The following is a 19,522-nucleotide window of genomic DNA, read 5'->3' on the forward strand; positions in this document are numbered from 1 at the left end:
GGCCAGGGACTGTTGGATCAGCTGTTTCAGAAAGGAAAGGGAAGGAGGGGGAGACAGCAAGAAAAGCTCACACACAGATATTTGTGTCTTCAGTAGAAAGCAGCAGCTCAGAACTGGGAGAAGGAGACTGAATATATAATAACAAGTATGGAAGGAATCGTAAGTCTCACCATGGGCAGCATCAGATCAAAAGTTATGTTTGAGTGGACTACCCCTTTAAATCTTTTCTGGAACAGTATATACAGTATAAATGACAAGGTACCTAATAATTACACATTATTTTATGTTGTCAGCGTGTTTGTATCTTCAAAGAAAAGTATCATTACCTGCTACATGTAAACCCTCATTCAGCCAAACAGATTGTAGTGTGCTATCTGCCAGTAGTTGTTTGCTATGATCAAATGATATAACCCTAAGTGAGACATGTTCCAGACCTCTATAGCATCAAGGTTGGTACTTTGCATATTGATTTATGTCACAGCCATGGTTTATTGTTCCAGGAAACATCAGTGACCACAGCTGGCATATTATGTGGATTGCTGCCTTCCAGAATATTCCCAGGAGGACAGATCGTCAATAAGGATCATGCATTATCCAGGCAAGGCCATTGGTTCTGCGGACAGCTCTCCATTAGGAAACAGGTTTCTATGTAAGTGTGTTCACATAAGTTATGTATGTATATGAGCAATTATGATGCGTTTTCTTTCATTCCTGACTATAGTCTGTTATGTGGGAGGATGCAAATGCTATGTGCAAATATATATTTTATGTATAGTTCTCCGACACTTTCATGAAATTAATAGTGGATTGCTTAAAGAGACTGGGAAAACTAGAAATGTTTTAAATACCATAATGGGGAGACACTCCTGCCTAATAGGAGGACTACTGGACGTGGCTAATAGGAAACTACTTTCCTAATGGGGGACATACCATTCAACTGGGGGGGAATGCTTTCCTACTTGGGAGACATTTTTGTCTAATGAGGAGACACACCTGCCTACTTGGAGGACTACCTAGCTAATGGGGAACTAACTGCTTAATGGGGGTGACATAACGGCCCACTGTGGCCTAAATACCTGCCTACTTAGGGGACATACTTGTCTAAGGGAGGACATACCCGAGTACTAGGAGGACTGCATGCTTAAAGGGGGACATGCTTCCCTATGGGGGGAATGTCCTACCTAATGAAGGGGCATACCTGCCTAAGGGAGGCCTTCCTAACTGCTGTGGGGGACACATTTATTTAATGGGGGACCTACCCACCTAATGGGAGACCTACTTACCTCTGGATTTTCAGGGTACCAGGGTATCAGAGATCAATATTACCATTGAGAGAGCTATATATAGGGTGATTCTGTTGTATTCTACAGAAACCAGTCACAGTGGGAAGAAGTCATCATGGCGGTCTAAGCTAGGTGAAGAAGAGAAAGGAAAGAAAATTACTATAATTAGAGAATGTCAACTGTGGGCCACTGGATGTAACTGCACAATATTCATTTACAGTATAAGTCCTGTAGTGCTGGCATCTCCCGCTATATAGGGGAATATTGGTCTTTGTACAGTGGATTTATCAGTTTGGCAGTATTAGCCAGTCACTATGTAATGATAATGTGTTCTCCTGGTGTGCCAGTATTTTTAGCCTTTATATAGTGGTATTGTTTGTAATGTTATTCAGTCACTATGCATTGGTAGTATGTGGTTATAGTGTGGTGGTATTTTTATCCTCTGTGTAGTGGTGATATTAGGCTTATTATATATGTCATCTAATTAGTATGACAGTTATGTGTGTGGTTATAATATTTTCTACTTATATACCAGCATTATTTGGTAATTTTATGGCTACTATTTATATGGTATCATACGGAGGAAAAAAACCTTTTATAGCTATGTTGTCTTTGGTATATATATCTGTGTATGTGTGTGTGTGTGTTTTAGATACCTAAGTTATGTCTGGTTTCACAATGTGAAACTAATCTTTATCATGTAACGTTTTGCTTTTATTATTTAAAGAATCAGTTTTTGTTTCTACTTCTTCCCTTTTCCATTGGGAAGTACAGGACTGATACGTCTGTAAATCAAAAGGAGCCACTTCTTCTAAACCTGTAATTGCCGTCAGATGTTCTGCTTTTTTGATGTGATACTGCTAGTAGAATATGGGAGATCAGAGTAGGTTAGTTAATGATTCCCTGACTTCAGTACCTATTCCTCATCTACATTATTTCATCATCCAACTAGAAAACATCAATCTCATGCTATATATGTATATATTTACCCTATTTACTGGTTTAATGTGAAAATAGAAACTAGTGATTCGTTACATTTTAGGCTATGTTCACACTACGTAAAAGTACAGCCGTTGTTGCCATCGGCAACAACGGCCGTACTTTGTACGGTGCGGAACACAGCCTGTTCTTCTATGGGATCCCGTCCGGAGAGCATCGGCAACAACGGCCGTACTTTGTACGGTGCGGAACACAGCCTGTTCTTCTATGGGATCCCGTCCGGAGAGCATACACATAGTATACGCCCATGCGGCGCTGCAAAGAACTGACATGTCAGTTTTCTGTGGCCGCAATTTAGTGAATTGCGGCTGTAGAAACCCATGTCAGTTCACACAATGAAGTGAATGGCTCTGGCCGCTTGCTTCATTGTGCGCTATGGGAAGTTCTGATGCGGGCGCGCACTGATGCGCTCGCATCAGAACACTACGGCCATAAAAATCTTTGCAGAGACCGGCCGTTCCGTGACTCAGCCGGGTCACGGAACAGCCGGTCTCTTACGCAGTGTGCACATAGCCTAATAGTGGAGAGTTCTTTCACATCCGTTAAACCTATGAGAGTGGTGTATGGTTTTATACAAGGGAATAACCTGAGCATTTCTTCATCTATGAAGCCCCCATCTTTCATTGTTGCATTTATTCATTGGATCTATTAAAGTAGGTGATGTATTACTGTCAATAGGTGCAATACCAGTGTAGCAGCACTAACAGGAGTCAACCCAGTATTTTCCATGGAGGACTTTTTTCCCAATTTTTGTATTCGCTCGACCATATACCTTAGCTCCATTTGCCACATGTTCACATATATTGTGCTTCATCTAGCACCGCTTCTATAGCTGCCCTTACATCATGGAACTGTATTGAAGAATATATTTAGTTTATCGTAACACATGCTAATACACCATCCTAATATCAACTTTGTTATTCTTGAGTTATTTTTTTTTTTTTACTGTTTATTAATATCTCTAAGCTATAATAAAAATTTCTACAAGAATGGTGACTGACAAAGAATGACGATCTGTGACGAGCTATTCATAGTATGAGAGGAAATAAGTTACAGTTATATTTTTAAACGGGTTTTTCACCAAACATTTTTTTTTTCTAATCAACTGATGACAAAAAGTGCCAGAGATTTGTAATTTACTTCTATTATAAAAAAAAAAATCTCCAGTCTTCCAGGACTTATCAGCTTCTGTATGTCCTGCAAGAAGTTGTATGGCAGGAGAGGTTTTCAATGGGGATTTGCTACTGCTCTGGAAAGTTCCTGACATTAACAGAGGTGGCAGCAGAGAGCACTGTGTCAGACTGGAAAGAACACACCACTTCCTGCCGGACATACAGCAGCTGATAAGTACTCTAAATATTGAGATTTTTTAAATTAAAGTACATTACGAATCTCTGGCACTTGCTGGGACCAGTTGATCTGAAAGAAAATAAAAACATTTTAGTGAACTACCCCTTAAAAATTATATATATATATATATATATATATATATATATAATTATTATTATTATTATTATTATTATTATTATTATTATTATTATTTATATATATATATATATATATATATATATATATATATATATATATAGTTATTTCAACTTGAGTGGTCCCAGGCCTTGCTGCTTCTGGCTGTGAGTAAGGAAGTATTTCTGCCACATGTAAGCCGTGAGTCTGTGGTTGTGCATTATATGTGATTATATTAGATTTATAATACAATACAGAGAAGATTATATCCACATCAGTGCTGGCTTTTCTCTTTAGTTAAATCCCACTTATTTCTTCCACACACTTAGCTCAGTGACATTGCAGCCATGAGCCTGTTGTTAGGATGCCTTATAAAAAAACATAACGTTTAAAGATAACCCCTGTTCACATTCCCTGTGTCATAGAAGAGGTCTTGTGCTTAGGACCCAACTAAATACTTTTTGCGCAATAAATTTTTTATGAACATTTTCAGCCGTTTTTGGGCTAGAACAGGTATGGGGAACCTTTGGCCCTCCAGCTGGACAGGCATGATGGGAATTGTAGTTTTGCAACAGCTGGGGGGGGGGAGGTTCACCATCCCTGGCCGAGAACAAAAGCTATAGCCAAAAAATAACTCTTTGCAAATAAAACTTTGTTGGGACGGATATATTTTGGCATATAAACAGTCCATAAGAAGTACCTAGCACTTTATTCAGCCATAACAATTATGGAACTAAAATTAATCTGAGAGGAACTGAGGGACATTAAAAAAAAAAGTCAAGACAAAGCTATACTGGGTACAAAGCACTTTTCTGGAAATACATTTTGGTGTATATTTTTTTTTCTATATTAGTTGGTTACTTTATATATCCTGTCTCCTCCTATTTCATTACTTATCAGTTCGGCCTTATCTACATTGTTTATTCTACTATGAATGATGGCTGAGGTAGAGAGGTTGTGTTTCACTGCAGTTGTTATCCCATCCAGGCTGTAATAAAGCAGCTGTTCAGTGAGACCCGCAGAACACATGCTTCTTTCCGTGGTCGATACTCATGAGATAAGCCTCCCGGCACTCTTTGATGCTGGCCATAGACAAGTCATGTGCCGTATGAGTAGTTTGCAGTAACCAAGAAATCAGCTCAGCAAAAAATCTAGTTATATAGCAGCACATAATAATGTATTTCCATAGTGGGGAACTATCAGTCTTTCCTTGTACAGTCTGCTACTTATGATCAGAACATTGGATTAAAAAAACTGGACTGCAATACCACACAAAGCTTCTGTTAAAGTGACTCTGTACCCACAATCTGACCCCTCCCAAACCACTTGTACCTTCAGATAGCTGTTTTTAATACAAGATCTGTCCTGGGGTCCGTTCGGCAGGTGATGCAGTTATTGTCCTGAAAAACAACTTTTAAACTTGCAGCCCCGTGCCCAACGGGAGTATCTGTGCCCTAACTTTGCACCACCCCTCCGTCCCTCCTCCCCACCCTCTTCATCACTAGGAATGCCACTGGAATGCCACTCCAAATCATTTAGACCTATCATATCATATCATATCCTGCTCTCTTATAGGGCATCATATATCACCTGACAAGTCTGCTTTAAAGGGGAACTCCACATAAGGAAAACATTTTTCTATTAAAAGTACATTAAAAGTTATATAGATGTGTCTATACAATGTATTACTGTATCTGTACGGTTCTGCCACACTGATAGAAATCCAGTAAGTGAAAAACAATGGCCTCTGTGCCAATTCACATTGTCTCCTGCTCCCACTGCTCTCCCATTGCATTGCATTCTGGAACCAGTACTGCATTCTGGGAACTGCTCAACCAGGAAGTACAGAAACACAATACAGAACAAAAACCCCCAAAGCAAATGGCTTTTTGATAGTTTCAAAACTGGGATAGATATGTAAGTAATGCGTTATGCTTATTCAGAAGTTTACATTTTTTTAACCTCTACCTGGAGTTCCCCTTTAAAGAATTGTCTAAGAATTGAGTTTTATAATCAGAAATTCCTTTACTTTTCCATAGAGGTACCATGTCTTAATGGTATACCTTATAGATCTATATAATAGTATAATATATGAGACAAAGGTGTAAAAACATGGGGGTAGATTGGGTATTTGACTGTTGTATACACTTAGGCTAACCTTAGCTAACCTTCGGATAGACATACTACCCTATTAAAATTACATACGATACTATTACATATACTGTTTGGACAGCTGTTCATGTGCTAGAAAGTGGTCAATGTAGACAAAGCAGCAGTCATTAGGATGCCTGGAAAGCATGGATTTATGGCTGTATCATTGGACTACATGTAACCTATGAGTATGGATTAGCAGCAATAACCTCTGATAGAAAGCCCTAGGACAAGCCTATAACATAACTGCACATAAAACAGACATTGTATCTGTTTATTGTGAGTCGGCTTGTCAGTTTATGTTTTTGCAATTTTTTTTTTTTGCATTGACTTCAATGGGGAAACAAAATCCACAATAAATTAGCAAAAAAATAGCTGCTGTGAAATCTGCAACTATGGCAATTTAAATATTGATGTGAAAATCTGCAGAACTTCTTACTTGAGAGGTAATAACCCAATTGCCCCTGTCCCCTGATGACTTTTCAGTTGGACTGAAACATGTTGGGGAGGGAGGGGGCAACATTTTAAATTTTTGGAGAATCTAGTATTACCAGTGTTGAGGAGACAGACTACAGCTACCCCGTTCTTTTACTAATCCCAGCTTGGTGTACACCATGCATATACCATATACAGTTCCAGCAGTTTATATGGAAACTACTATCATAGATCCTTATGATGTAATTTCACCAATGTATGTTAATTATTAAAGGGGTATGCCTACAAAAACTTTACCTCTATCCACAGGATTGGGAAAAAGGAGGACATCATGGGGGGGGGGGGGGGGGGGGGGGGGGGGGGGGGGGGGGGGAATATCGATCTCTGTACCCCCCACCGATCTCCACATCTTCTTCCTTATTATGAATAAAGCCTACGATACGGCAGGTGACCCGCAGCTCTATTCATTCCTATGGAGCCGAGTATGCCGGAAGAGAGCTCTACTCGGCTCTTTCCATCGGCTCCATAGGAATAAATAGAGCCATGGGTCATGTGCCGGACCATAGGCTTTATTCATAATATAGAAGCCAGGGGCCCGATACGGAGATCGGCGGGGCGTACAGAAGTCTGATCTTCCCATGATCTCCTACTAAAAGTTGATTTTCTTGGAATACCTCTTTAAACTCAGGTTCACTTGTATATACACTTCATACTGTAACATTAACCTTTATTATTCAACAATAAAAGTTTTAGGGTGGGATTGTAAGAGTTTTTGTTGGCCCTTTTTTGTGGATGTGAATTAAACACCATACACCGACCTCTAGGATTCATTGGCTCTTCTGGGCCGTCAATAGTTGACTGTATTATTTGGTAGTGAAATGGAAGCCATAGTGCTTAGACATCAGAGAACCCTTAACTACTGTATGAATAAGGTAGAGCACACATGGAAAGTCTTCCCTTTGAAGTTATTGACATATTTCAGAGAACTTTCCCGTCCTGAGAAGAGAGGACGGCTATTGCTTCATTGGAAATAACTCTCATAATTAGAAACAGATAGAGATTTTACATCACAGCCGTGATTCATGCTCTTATTAGATTAAGAAGCTTTTAAAACATTATGAGAGGCTATGGCGGCTATGTACAATCCCATATGCTTCCACCATTCTCTAGCAGCGACACTTGTTCATCACATGCTGTTACTATGGCAGGAATGAATCAGTACCGATAAAATAAGGAAAACATTGTTCCATCATATAGGAGGATGAAAGGCGAGAACACGCTATTGGAAACGTGTGGTTTTACATGTTCCAGAGATATATAACAAGCACCGCCAAGCCCTATAACTAGACGCCTCTAACATACCAGACTTTACAGCGTCATAATGTAGTCAGTGTTTTTTCTCTTCATTGTCTTGGAAATGTAAGTTTTATTCTATAATAAGTAATAACTGAGACTTTGATAAACAGGAATATAGCAGAGATATGCATGTTGTCACCACCACCATTCTGGATTCTGACACACACTAGATAATTGATGGTAAAGGCCCTTTAATACCATATCGGGTAAATGAGTATTTCTAGGTCTGTGTGAAAGGCCTTTACCCCATACCCTTCACATAATGACCCTAAAGGGGTTGTCAAGGATTGGAAAGTCGTGGCTTATTTTCAATTACAGCGCCACACCTGTCCAGAGGTTGTGAATGGTATAGCAGCTTCAAGCCAATGGAGCTTAGCTTACTGGACACAGCCCATCGAAAGGAGTGGCGCTCATTTAGGTGTGTTTAAAGTGTCACTGTCTTATAAAAAAATCTTTTGATATGTCACAGAGACAAGCCCAACGTTCTAATCGGTCCTGGTCTGAGTGTTCAAACCCATTCCAATTGCAAGAACGAGTCAGGAGAAGACTATGCTCAGTGCGGTCCTCTGCCGCCTCTGTGTCATGTGATCAGTTGTAAGAGAAACAGATCACTGATCTCAGGGAGACCAGCCAAACAACAACACTGCCGGCTGCTAGGGAAAGCGCTCAAAGCAGTGAAGTCCTAGGTGCATTGCCCCCTGGGAAACATAAATATTCAAAAGAAGAGCCCGTGGAGCCTCATCAAAGAGTCTCGAAACACAGGACTAGCCAGATATCCCTCTGGGAAGGACCCAGCCAAGGGGTGGCTGCTGTAAGGAAACCACCACAACCACCATATTAAGAGGCCCTATAAGTCAATGAAATGACAAGGAAAAATCCAAGGCTAGGTAACCATCCACATACAGCTGTTTCGGGGTGTTGCCCCTCATCAGTATGTAGAAGGATTCTGGCTAGGTGGGAGCAATGCCTAGTAGAGCCATAAGAGAAACAGATCGCTGATCTCAGGGAGACCAGCCAAACCAGCATATTTATGTGATCAGTTGGGCTATAAAAGTCTATGGAGCCTGACTGATTTCACTGACACAGAGCAAGGCCTGAATCACGCCGCAGCTCAGTCCTCTCCCCACTTGTTCTCACGATCTGTATGGGTCTAAACACTCACACAAGTTTTTTTATGACAACAGTGACACTTTAATTCAGATGTTTTTCCCTTTGTAATGCTGTGAACAGTAGAAACCCTGCAGACTATCACCAATGCCTTTCATAACCAAAAGATCCATTTAACTTAGCATCCTAGTCTTGACAGCACAAAAATGGTTGTTGCCTTCCGAATTCACTTTGAAGTCAAGAAAACCTTGATAGAGCCACAGTGGAAATCAGGGCTTCACTTCTATATAGGCCTACTGGCCTGCCATTATTTGATCTATTGTATATGGGTAAATTGTAGATACTAAAGTATCTAAAAAACAACAGGAATCTTTCTGATCAAATCACTGCAGAACCAACACAGGATGATTTTAAATAATTCATAATTCATATTCAGACCTGTATTGATCAGGAGAACATGCGGGGAGAAGAACGGGTCAAGAACGTACAACATTTTTTATATGTCTTTATGACATGTCAAATTTTTTTGTAAAAACAGTGACACTTTAATATCAGCACCCGGTATATGGGCCAAACTTTGTGTTGGTATTATCCTAATGAGAATGAAATCTGTTATTATATGCAAGATAACCTTGAAAGAAAGTAAAGTAATCATAGTAAGGCATAAAGTTATCTCATTCAGTTTCAATGTTATCACTTTCAGAAAATCCCTGTTGTATCTGCAGACCAGGAAGCATACATCATATATGTATATAGTTTACTTTACTTTGTAAGTGACAGACAACAGCTGTGGGCGGGTGGTAATAGCAGAACCCAGATGTCATTGCCCTTCTGTCTCCAGCCCAGGGCAGGTGCTGACCCCTTTATCTTACTCACCATTTATCTCCATGAACTTACCCTTCAGCTGTCCCAGTCTAGTTCTACAATGTTTTAACTGTGAGTCTAATGTCACTAGCAAACCTTCTAAATATACCTAAGAATAAAGGAGATTGGGAATTATTATGTCTTAATTTTCTGGAATCTCAGAATTTTTATTTTTTGTAATTTTGGTCAAATATAACAGGAACGTTCCAATCACATATGGCATTGCATTCTCATTCTAGGCTTATAGATCAATGGGCATGGATATCCATTAGCTAGAGAATTTTTGGTTGGTGATGAGAACAGTGTTTTCTTGGAACCAGGAGAGAGTGTTTGGCTTGGCATAAAATCCCCAGTTTATGTTCTAAGGCTCCTTGACTGAGTGAGACTTGACTTGAAGGGACATCTCTTTGCTCAAGAGGTGTGAGAGCTATTTTGCATTTCCTTTCTTCCCAGAATTCTCAGCGGAGCAGCAATGGTCTGTAAGTCTACACACATCTTTATGACAAGCTCTCCTTAAGAAGAGTCACTACCCCTTTCACCCACGTCGATAGACCTCTCACTAGGCAGCCAACACCCTGCTCTGCACTGATGAGGGGCAAACCCCTGAAACAGCTGTCTGCAGATGGGAAATCTTTCCTTTTGGAGAGATTGTTTGGCTTGGCATAAAATCCCCAGTCAATGTTCTAAGGCTCCTTGACTGAGTGAGACTTGACTTGAAGGGACATCTCTTTGCTCAAGAGGTGTTAGAGCTATTGTGCATTTCCTTTCTTCCCAGAATTCTCAGTGGAGCAGCAATGGTCTGTAAGTCTCCACACGTCTTTATGACGAGTTCTCCTTAAGGAGAGTCACTACCCCTTTCACCCTCCTTGGAACCAGAACATTGTAACGATTCCCGTCATTTTTACATCTATGTTGGCAAACGTATTTCCACCTCAGCCAGTATGTAGTGCCAGCCGCCTGTCTCGGGTCTTCTATTACTGACAGTGTAAGCCATTCCAATCTGCTGGATAATGCAGAAAGCACATGGTTGACATAGTGCAGCATAAGCCTCATGACATAAGGGATACATACTCCGACTTCTTTTATGAGCTTCTGTATATGAACTTTACATCTGGTATAAGGGAGTACATCCAGCATCTTTATAAGGTCACTCACCCTACTTTGACTGTAATCCTGCAGTAAAGCCATGATATATAGAGAGGGGTCAGGTGTTTTCGAAATATTGGTGCACAATAAAACTGCTTTTTTCTGTCTATACACTTAGAAACTATGCTCTATTAGTCATACACCTGTAATGGATCTGGTTCTATTCAGACTTGGTGAGCTGTATTTCCTGTACTTGGTGTACTAGGAATGTCTTAATACGGAGATGAGATGACTGGCCCATAATATGAGCCATGACTAAGTGGCAGTAGTAGAGCACACTGCCCAGCATATAATAGATGTATAATGCTTCCTTACAAACCACTTCAGTACTGAAAGCCATGGTTTGCATCTCCCTTCCCAGCATCGTAGGATAGCTACCATATGTCTTAGGCTGGGGTCACACTACGTTTTTGCAATCTGTTTTTTCCATCTGTTTTTTCCAAGAAACGGATGAAAAAAACGGATTGCATTGTGTGCATCCGTTTTGATCTATTTTTCCATTGACTTTCATTATAAAAAAACACACCTTTTTTAACGTACACAAAACTGTAATACTTACTGTAATACTTGCCAGAAATTGGAGTAAAGTATTACATTTATGCCTGTTCTGATCTAAATCTGAAGGCGCATAGACATTTAAAGAAGTCAGACTTCCTGTGTCTGTTATAGGCTCTAGCCGGGATCTTACCCAACTCTGTCTCCCTTTCACTATACCTTCTTGACTATAACCCCACCCACTACACCCACAGGAGCCTCCCATGTAGTGAAAGGGGTGGATACAGTTGGCTAAAATCCTAGCTACAGTATAAAACAGGAGCATAAAGTCCGTTATAAGATGTACAACGGACAGGAAGTGGGGCAATGGCGATAACACAGAAATAAACATAACTTTATAAATAAGTAACTTTATTTATCAGTACATGTTTATTTATTGGACAGTTGACAATAGGTGTCATAAATAATAACAAAATAAAATAATATTAATAATAACGCTTCTGTTCTGCATCATGTAGCCATAGACACCCTATATGTAGCATTTTACAGGGGCTGGAGAATACCTTATAACCTTATAAATATTAAATCAGAGGGGAATGGAAGTACAGCAGAGCCTTGTAGACTTCCGCAGGATGAACGCCACATTATGGCTCCTTACAAGCTTGAAGGTTGTATGATGCTGTAATACAGTCACATGCATGAGCTCTTAGTAGAATTTTGGAGGATGAAGGGTCAACCTTGTATCAGGCAAAACTTCTCCCAAACATCCCCATAATGGTGTTTCTGCACTGCTCAGCATGTGGTAATAGGGAGGAGGTCCTGCTCTAAATCAACATGAAGGTTGCAGACTTGTCAGGAAGAGTTTTTGTTGCAGAACACTTGACTCATTCACACTCAGAAGCAGAGAATGTCATAGGAACTCAGATTACAGCTGGCTCAGCTTTTTTGGCCTGGTGAAGAGCTTTGGCTGTCTGAAGTGAGACGGTAATATTTTATTTTTTATGAAAATCAGGTTAACACTGGAGAATTTGGGAAGAAAAAAATATTTCTGGAAGTTTCATCTTTTGAATAATGACACTTTAATCCTACATCTGTCTTACTAGCCTCGAGATTGACGACATTCACACCAGTTCTAATCACACTATAAAAGATACTAAGCTTCACTAAAGTACCTTACAAAAGGAAAAAGTAGAGCAAAACCCACCAGATTAATAATATTGCTACTGCCCCTCCATACGTACCAGACAGATCAAAGCTTGGATTTCATGAATCCTTATACCTATATAGTGAGTACCAGATATGAGGTTTTTTTTTTATTTTATATATTACTCACAAAAGGCTTGCAGGTAAAATTTACAGAGAATGTAAAAAGTTCCCGCTGCAGTAATATTATATCATGGGGCATTTAAAGTGAGTTTACCATCAGGTTACTAGTAGTTAATACAGAACTGCCCTACACTTTGTGAATGGTACAGAGACAAGACCATACAAGCCCTGCGCTCACCCACAGTATTCACCCGTGGCTCACTCGTGGCCCACCTGTGGCCCCCAGTGCTTACCCGTGGCCCCCAGTGCTCACAGCACCGCCCCCCTGGCTCACCCGCGGCCAGCCCCCCGTGCTCATCTGTGCCCCCCCCCCCCGTGCTCATCTGCGCCCCCTACCCGACTCAACCGCCGCACCCCCCCCCCGGCTCACCTGCGGCCTCAACTATCTCAACTCCGCTATGTCACTGCCTCAACTCTGCTATGTCACTACCTTAACTCTGCTATCTCACTATCTCAACTCTGATATGTCTCTGCCTCAACTCTGCTATGTCGCTACCTTAACTCTGCTAGGTCACTGCCTCAACTCTGATATGTCACTACCTCAACTCTGCTATTCACTACCTCAAATCTACTACCTCAATTTTGCTGTATCAGCTCTGCTACATCATGGACTAATCAGGCAGAAGCAATGCATGATGGGAATTGGAGTTTCCTATCTTGGATATAGACCATGTTTTAGAAAAACGTGTAACTCAGAAATGGCAGCAGCTAGAAAGATGGGAGATGGCTCAAAATACTCAGGGGGACTTGGTGAGTAAGACCAGCAAGGTTTGAGGGCATTTCATTTTTTTTAGCTCTTGGGGGAATACCCCTTTAAATTCAGATTGATAACGATTTACGGACCTCCAGGGGATGATGTTAGAAAAGCTGGAAAGGGACAATGGAAGGAAGGAATAAAGGAAAAAAGTAGGGAAGGAATATTACTTTTTTATTCTATTCTATTCTATTGATCCTATTGCTTATCTAAATATACTTAGTTGAAAGTCTTCTCAGGCATAGATAAGAAATGAGAGTTTTTAATCTAAAAAAATGTATTTTATTTTGGAAGAAAGCCAGGGGATATAAAAATAGACTTTAGTACCTGAAGGGAACCTTACATAGGGAACCATAAGTCGCCAGAAACAGAGTAAGGTCATGTTCACACAACGTAAGTTTGCTAATAATCACGGTCATTGTTGCCGATTTGCAATAACGGCCGCGATTAATAGGAAACATATGTTGTGCTGCCTTGTATGGAATCGCGTCCGCAGTGTATACCCATAGTATACACTCCGGGCAGGATCGCTAGCGGCCACACAAGAAACTGACATTTCACTTTTGTGCGGCCGTTATTCATTAAATAGCCGCCGCACATCCCTGACAGGTCACACAATGGAGAGTGCGGCTCCGATTATGTTCAATAGTTGGGATGCGCCCGCATCCCAATTCAATAGAAATAAAAATCATACGGCCAGGATGATCTTCACTGACACCGTTTATTCTGTGACACGGCCAGGTCACAGAACGGCTGGTGTCATACGATGTGTGAACATGGCCTAAGGTAACATAAACTATGATTTAGTCTGATTTAGTATACAGTAGGTTTAAAAGCAGACAGGAACCGTATAGTCATTGGTTGGTCCCCAGTGGCTGCTTTTGACCTCACCAGCCTTAACAGACACATCTCTCCCTACTGGGTCTATTACACGGGACAATAAAAGCCTATACGGCCGATAATTGCCCTGTGTTGTAGGGTCAGCACAGCCCTTCTGGCAATAACCAAAGTCCAAGCGAAAGGAAGCCATATGGGTATAAGTGTAATGAACTGGCCTTTTCCCCTAAGCATCTACTTGGACCACAGTCATTACAGTACTAAAATATTCTTGCTGTGTAATTGCTGTTTGAATCACTTGTCCTTGCCTTTATCCTTGAGGTCTTGCATAAAGATGTTGTTTAAAACCACAGGAATGCAATTAACTGGATGTCTTCTACTTGTTGCACCATTCTTAGCACATAACAGAGGTTTTCTATGGCTATTTGCTATCGCTCTGGACAGTTCCTGACATGGACAGAGGTGGCAGCAGAGAGCACTGTGTCAGACTTCCTGCAGGGCATATAGTACTGGAAGACTGGACATTGTTTTAATAGAAGTAAATTACAAATCTGTATAATATTCTGAAACCAGTTATAAAGATTTTTACTGGAGAACCCCTTTAAGAGAACAAAAGTCAGGCTGAACTACCCCTTTCAAGACTTACTAAGAACTACTTGTTCAGTAGGCATAGTACTAGCTCCCTGCTTTCTGACAATTACAATCAAAATACTATTTTTAAGAATGTTGGGTGATGTTTTTCTAATATTTCTATTGTTTTACAATCTATAATGTGGGATCACAACCCCCCTTCCTCCCCCTCTCTGCTTGCTGACCCTTGCATAGGGCACAGAGCGTGTCTAGAAAACTCTTCTGTAGAAGAAATTAAAGCAAATGTACTGTACCAGCAGTACATTTGCTTTAAGTTTTTCACATGGATAGAACGGTGCCAGCGCAGAAAAGCCAGTGCCGTGGTCCTTTTTTTGACGCACCTCCATTAGAATCAATGGAGCCGTATCACAGAGGAGTGGGGGTTTCCCAGTTCTTTAGCCCAAGCTGGGGCCTAGGAATAGATGATCCTGGCATAGATGGTCCTTATTTTGATTACTAACAGTATAAAGAGTCTACAACCCGAAACATGAAAAGTGTCCCCTCTTGTTACGTTGAGGACTCCTTATCTAAAACCATTTGCTTTGAATTGCCCTTATGACTCAGTAAAATAAATTTGGGCATGTCTAGACTTAGAAAAACATTCCTTCATACTATTTATTGGACCCAATCCATTACATATCTATCCAAAAATTAGAAAGTTGGCTTTCTCTATTTAAGTAGACTTGCCAGGTCGTATAAAAATATTGCGGAAACAAAACACCCTGCAGAGATTTTTTGAGCAGTAGAAAGTTAAAGCGGAGTATGGAAACCAGCTGTTCTCTGGGTGTGATTATGCAGGAACATAAAAAAATGAAAATATTCACAGCATTTATAATTATGTGCAGTCAGATCAGAGATGACAAACCCGTGGCGCATGTTCTCCATGAGAATTTTGTTTGCATGGCAAAAACATGAGTGTGAGGTAAAGATGTTGGTAAAGATGGTATTTCCCTTGTCATGTCCTTAGACTTGTAATTGAGTCAGATATTGACTGAAAGGGACATTGGCTTTGCTGGAGAAGCCCTATAATATGGTGGTTTTGGTGGCCTTACAGGAGCCACCCAGGCTCGGACTGGAATACAGGGGAACAGGAGAAGTCCCCAATGGGCCCTACCCCTTGGTGGGCCCCTGGCAGGAGGTGGGCCTCTCTGTCTGACTCTTTCTACAAGACAATAAAAACAATTTCTATGCTATAGAAGCACAGACAAATATATGTAAGGTACCATGTGTATTCTTGACCTAACAGCATCTAACAGTGTCAGTAGTTTGGAACGAGAATTACAGCTGACAGAAGTCTCGTAACAAATGATAGTCAGGCAGTGGATTGTGGGAAGATAATAAAAAACTATACTCACCAGTCCCTGTGCCCCTGGACCGCGCTCTCTCCCACAGCTGCTGGAAGTTTTTCAGTCATTTTTGAACAGATTCTGTGTATGTCACGGCCCCAGCTCAATGTCACATACTCGCCTGATGGATTGCCTGCTCAGCCAGTCAGTGACTGCAGCGGTGTCCATCCCCAGTCAGTGATTGGCTGAGCGGGCACATTAAGGAAGAGCTTCGGGGGTCACAGGGATGGGTAAGTATACTTTCTTTATTATGTTCCTGCACCCCCCTGCCTACCTGAGATTTGTTAGTTTCATGGGACTTCTCCTTTCAAGAAACTTAAGTGGCGGGTTATGCTGTTCGCATAGACTGACTGAAGAGTTACTAGTAGTGAGCCAGCATCGCTGGTCACATACACAGTGCTGTGCAAGGTCACTATAGTAATGTGAAAGGTTTGGTGCTTATTATATGGTATGGTGTAAGGTATGGTGGGCCCCAAGAATCAAATTCCCAGGTGGGCCCAAGGTGGTGCTCCCCCTAAAATCCATAGGATAGGGGATGTCAAGCTAAGAAAAAAATCTTTCAAATCAACTGGTGTCACAAAGTTATATAGATTTTAAATTTATTTCTACTAAAAACCCTCAAGCCTTCCAGTACTTATCAGCTGCTGTATGTCCTGCAGGAAGTGATGTATTCTTTCCAGTCTGACACATTGCTCTCTGCTTCCACCTTTGTCCATGCCAGGAACTTACTTTGCAGATTGGAGATCGCTGCGGGGGGTCCCAACAAGCAGAGTGACCAGGAATATCAGGTGCTGACCGGCTGTCCGTTTGCTACTCCACAATGGATGATAGGAGACGTAGTTCAGGATAAAAGTATTTACTAGTAGATCTAAATACTAATAAATACTTTTATCCTGAACTACGTCTCCTATCATCCATTGGGGAGTAGCAAACGGACAGCCGGTCAGCGCCTGATATTCCTGGTCACACTGCTTGTTGGGACCTCCCGCAGCGATCTTCAATCTGCATTCTTCTACCGGTCATCCGGAGCTCCAGAACGGGCTGCAGACGGCTTCTACTAATCTGCGCAAGGCGGTGTCGGGCTCGGAGCTCGTCCGCCATAGGTGAGCGGCAACTTATGTGCCTTTTTATTATACAGTTTCAATACAGTATTACGCTATGTGGGCCCGCCGGTGCTCTCTGTCTTTCTAAGGAACTTACTTTGGACAGTTACTTACTTTGGCAGCAGATAATAATGTGTCAGACTGGAAAGGATAACCACTTCCTGCTGAACATACAGCAGCTAATAAGTACAGGAAGACTGGAGATTTTTTTTTGATAGAAGTAAAGTACAAATTTCTGGCACCTGTTTATTTGGAATAATTTTTTGATGGAGTACCGCTTTAATACTGTGGACTATTTTACTTTTAAACAACTTGACAGCCCCTTTTGTACAGCCACTGCAGTTTCTCCATTGATCAACTAATCGGGTGATCACCGATTTCCTATGACAGCCTGGGAAATGTAGTAATACTCTTTGGCTGCCCTTTCCACATACAACGAAATCAGATTGTCAGCTGTCTCATTCATGTTAACAAATCCGCCGTATATAACTGTATACAAGTGGTTTTCTAAACTGTGTATAGAAATGTCTGTGAACCACAAGTGTCCCTCCAAAAAGTTGGGAGATATGGAGGAAGGGCTGACTGCAAAGCATTATGGGGAAGCGTGATGTCATGTGTTTTCAGTCATCATTATCATCATAATAAGATTTTACAGCAATGGAGCAGCTTTATCAACCTGCCAGAGGCAAAACACAATCTGATTCACCTATAGCAACCAATCACAGATCACCTTTCATATATTAACAAGCGCTTATAAAATTAAAGCTGAGCTTTGATTGGTTGCTATGGGCAGATTAGACTGTTTAAATTGTGCATGGCAACCAATCACAGTTTAGCTTTTATTTTACCAAAGTAATTTGAGAAATGAAAGTTGAGCTGTGATTGGTTGCTATGGGCCACATCAAACCATATTATTTAGTGTTCTTAGTGTGGCCTAACCATAAGCAGTTTGCTTGGTCACAAGTGTGTTTAGTGACCTCTGCAGTAAAGGGCATCGCCAGTCATTAATGGGTTAATGCTTCAGATGTGTTTACCTGCAGTAACCATGGCAACCATGCACTGTGATGACAACCGCTTATGTCATAAAGAAGTTTCAATAAAGCAATTCACCGCGCCCTGATCAGTGCCATCTTGGATGCGCCAGAGGACCTTGAGCTTGACAACTTTACTGCCCCCTACCCTTGATGTAATTTGGAGGTTGTAGCAGGGGACCTGGATCTGTGAAGGAGAAGAGATACAGCCGCCTAGCCATCAATAAGGTGACAGATATTGCAGCATCATCTCTCTCACATCCAGTTTATTATACTTATAGTATGGTATTACCCTCTAAGCCCAGGGGAGGGGCAGCTCTCCAGCCATGGCTTCCTCGAGGTTTCCCCCACAGGGGGTTTTTCCTCGCCTGAGTGCTGGAGGGTGACTCTTCGTGAGTTGGGGGTCTGCCATTTTCAGTGTCATGTAATTTTAAATAAAATTGGGCCCCTTTGACACCTGATTTCAATGTGTTGTGTCTTTATTTTGCGTTCTTTGGTTTAACTTGGGGGAGTTGGGGATCCATCACATATTATAGAGTCATAAAGCTGGACATCCTCCCGCTACACAGATCTATCACCTGCACAATGCGCAAAAGTAGTATAGAGCGGTGGCTGGTGGAACTCCTGCTTGTATGTGCATATCCCTGGATTAAAGGAACACTCAAATCTTGAAGAAAAAACATGCATTACAAGGTTTATACCTACATCTACAAGGCTTGGCAAAAGGTTTTATCAAGGGACAGGGTCACACCAATCATAGCAACACAGACACCACCATAAATATACTATAAACTTTACACTAAAATGAGAACATGGCAGAAAAATTGCCAGAAAAAACACCAAAAAGCAGGAAGATGTGCAACAGTCTTAATCTTGGTTCACATTTGTAGTGAATTCAGTAGAATTAAATTGGTACTTTTTTCCTTTCAAATCAACTGGTGTATAAAGATTTGTATTTAACTTTTACTTATCAACTGCTGTATGTCCTGCAGGAAGTGGTGTATTCTCTCCAGTCTGACTCAGTGTTCTCTGCTGCCACCTCTGTTCATGACACAAACTGTCCAGAGTAGAAGAGGTTTTCTATGGGGATTTGCTACTGCTCTGGGGAGAGTTTCTGTCATGGACAGAGGTGGCAGCAGAGACTGTGCACTGTGTCAGCCTGGAAAGAACACAGCACTTCCTGCAGGACATACAG

Source organism: Dendropsophus ebraccatus, chromosome 10 (assembly GCF_027789765.1).
Source record: "Dendropsophus ebraccatus isolate aDenEbr1 chromosome 10, aDenEbr1.pat, whole genome shotgun sequence".
NCBI lineage: Eukaryota > Metazoa > Chordata > Amphibia > Anura > Hylidae > Dendropsophus > Dendropsophus ebraccatus.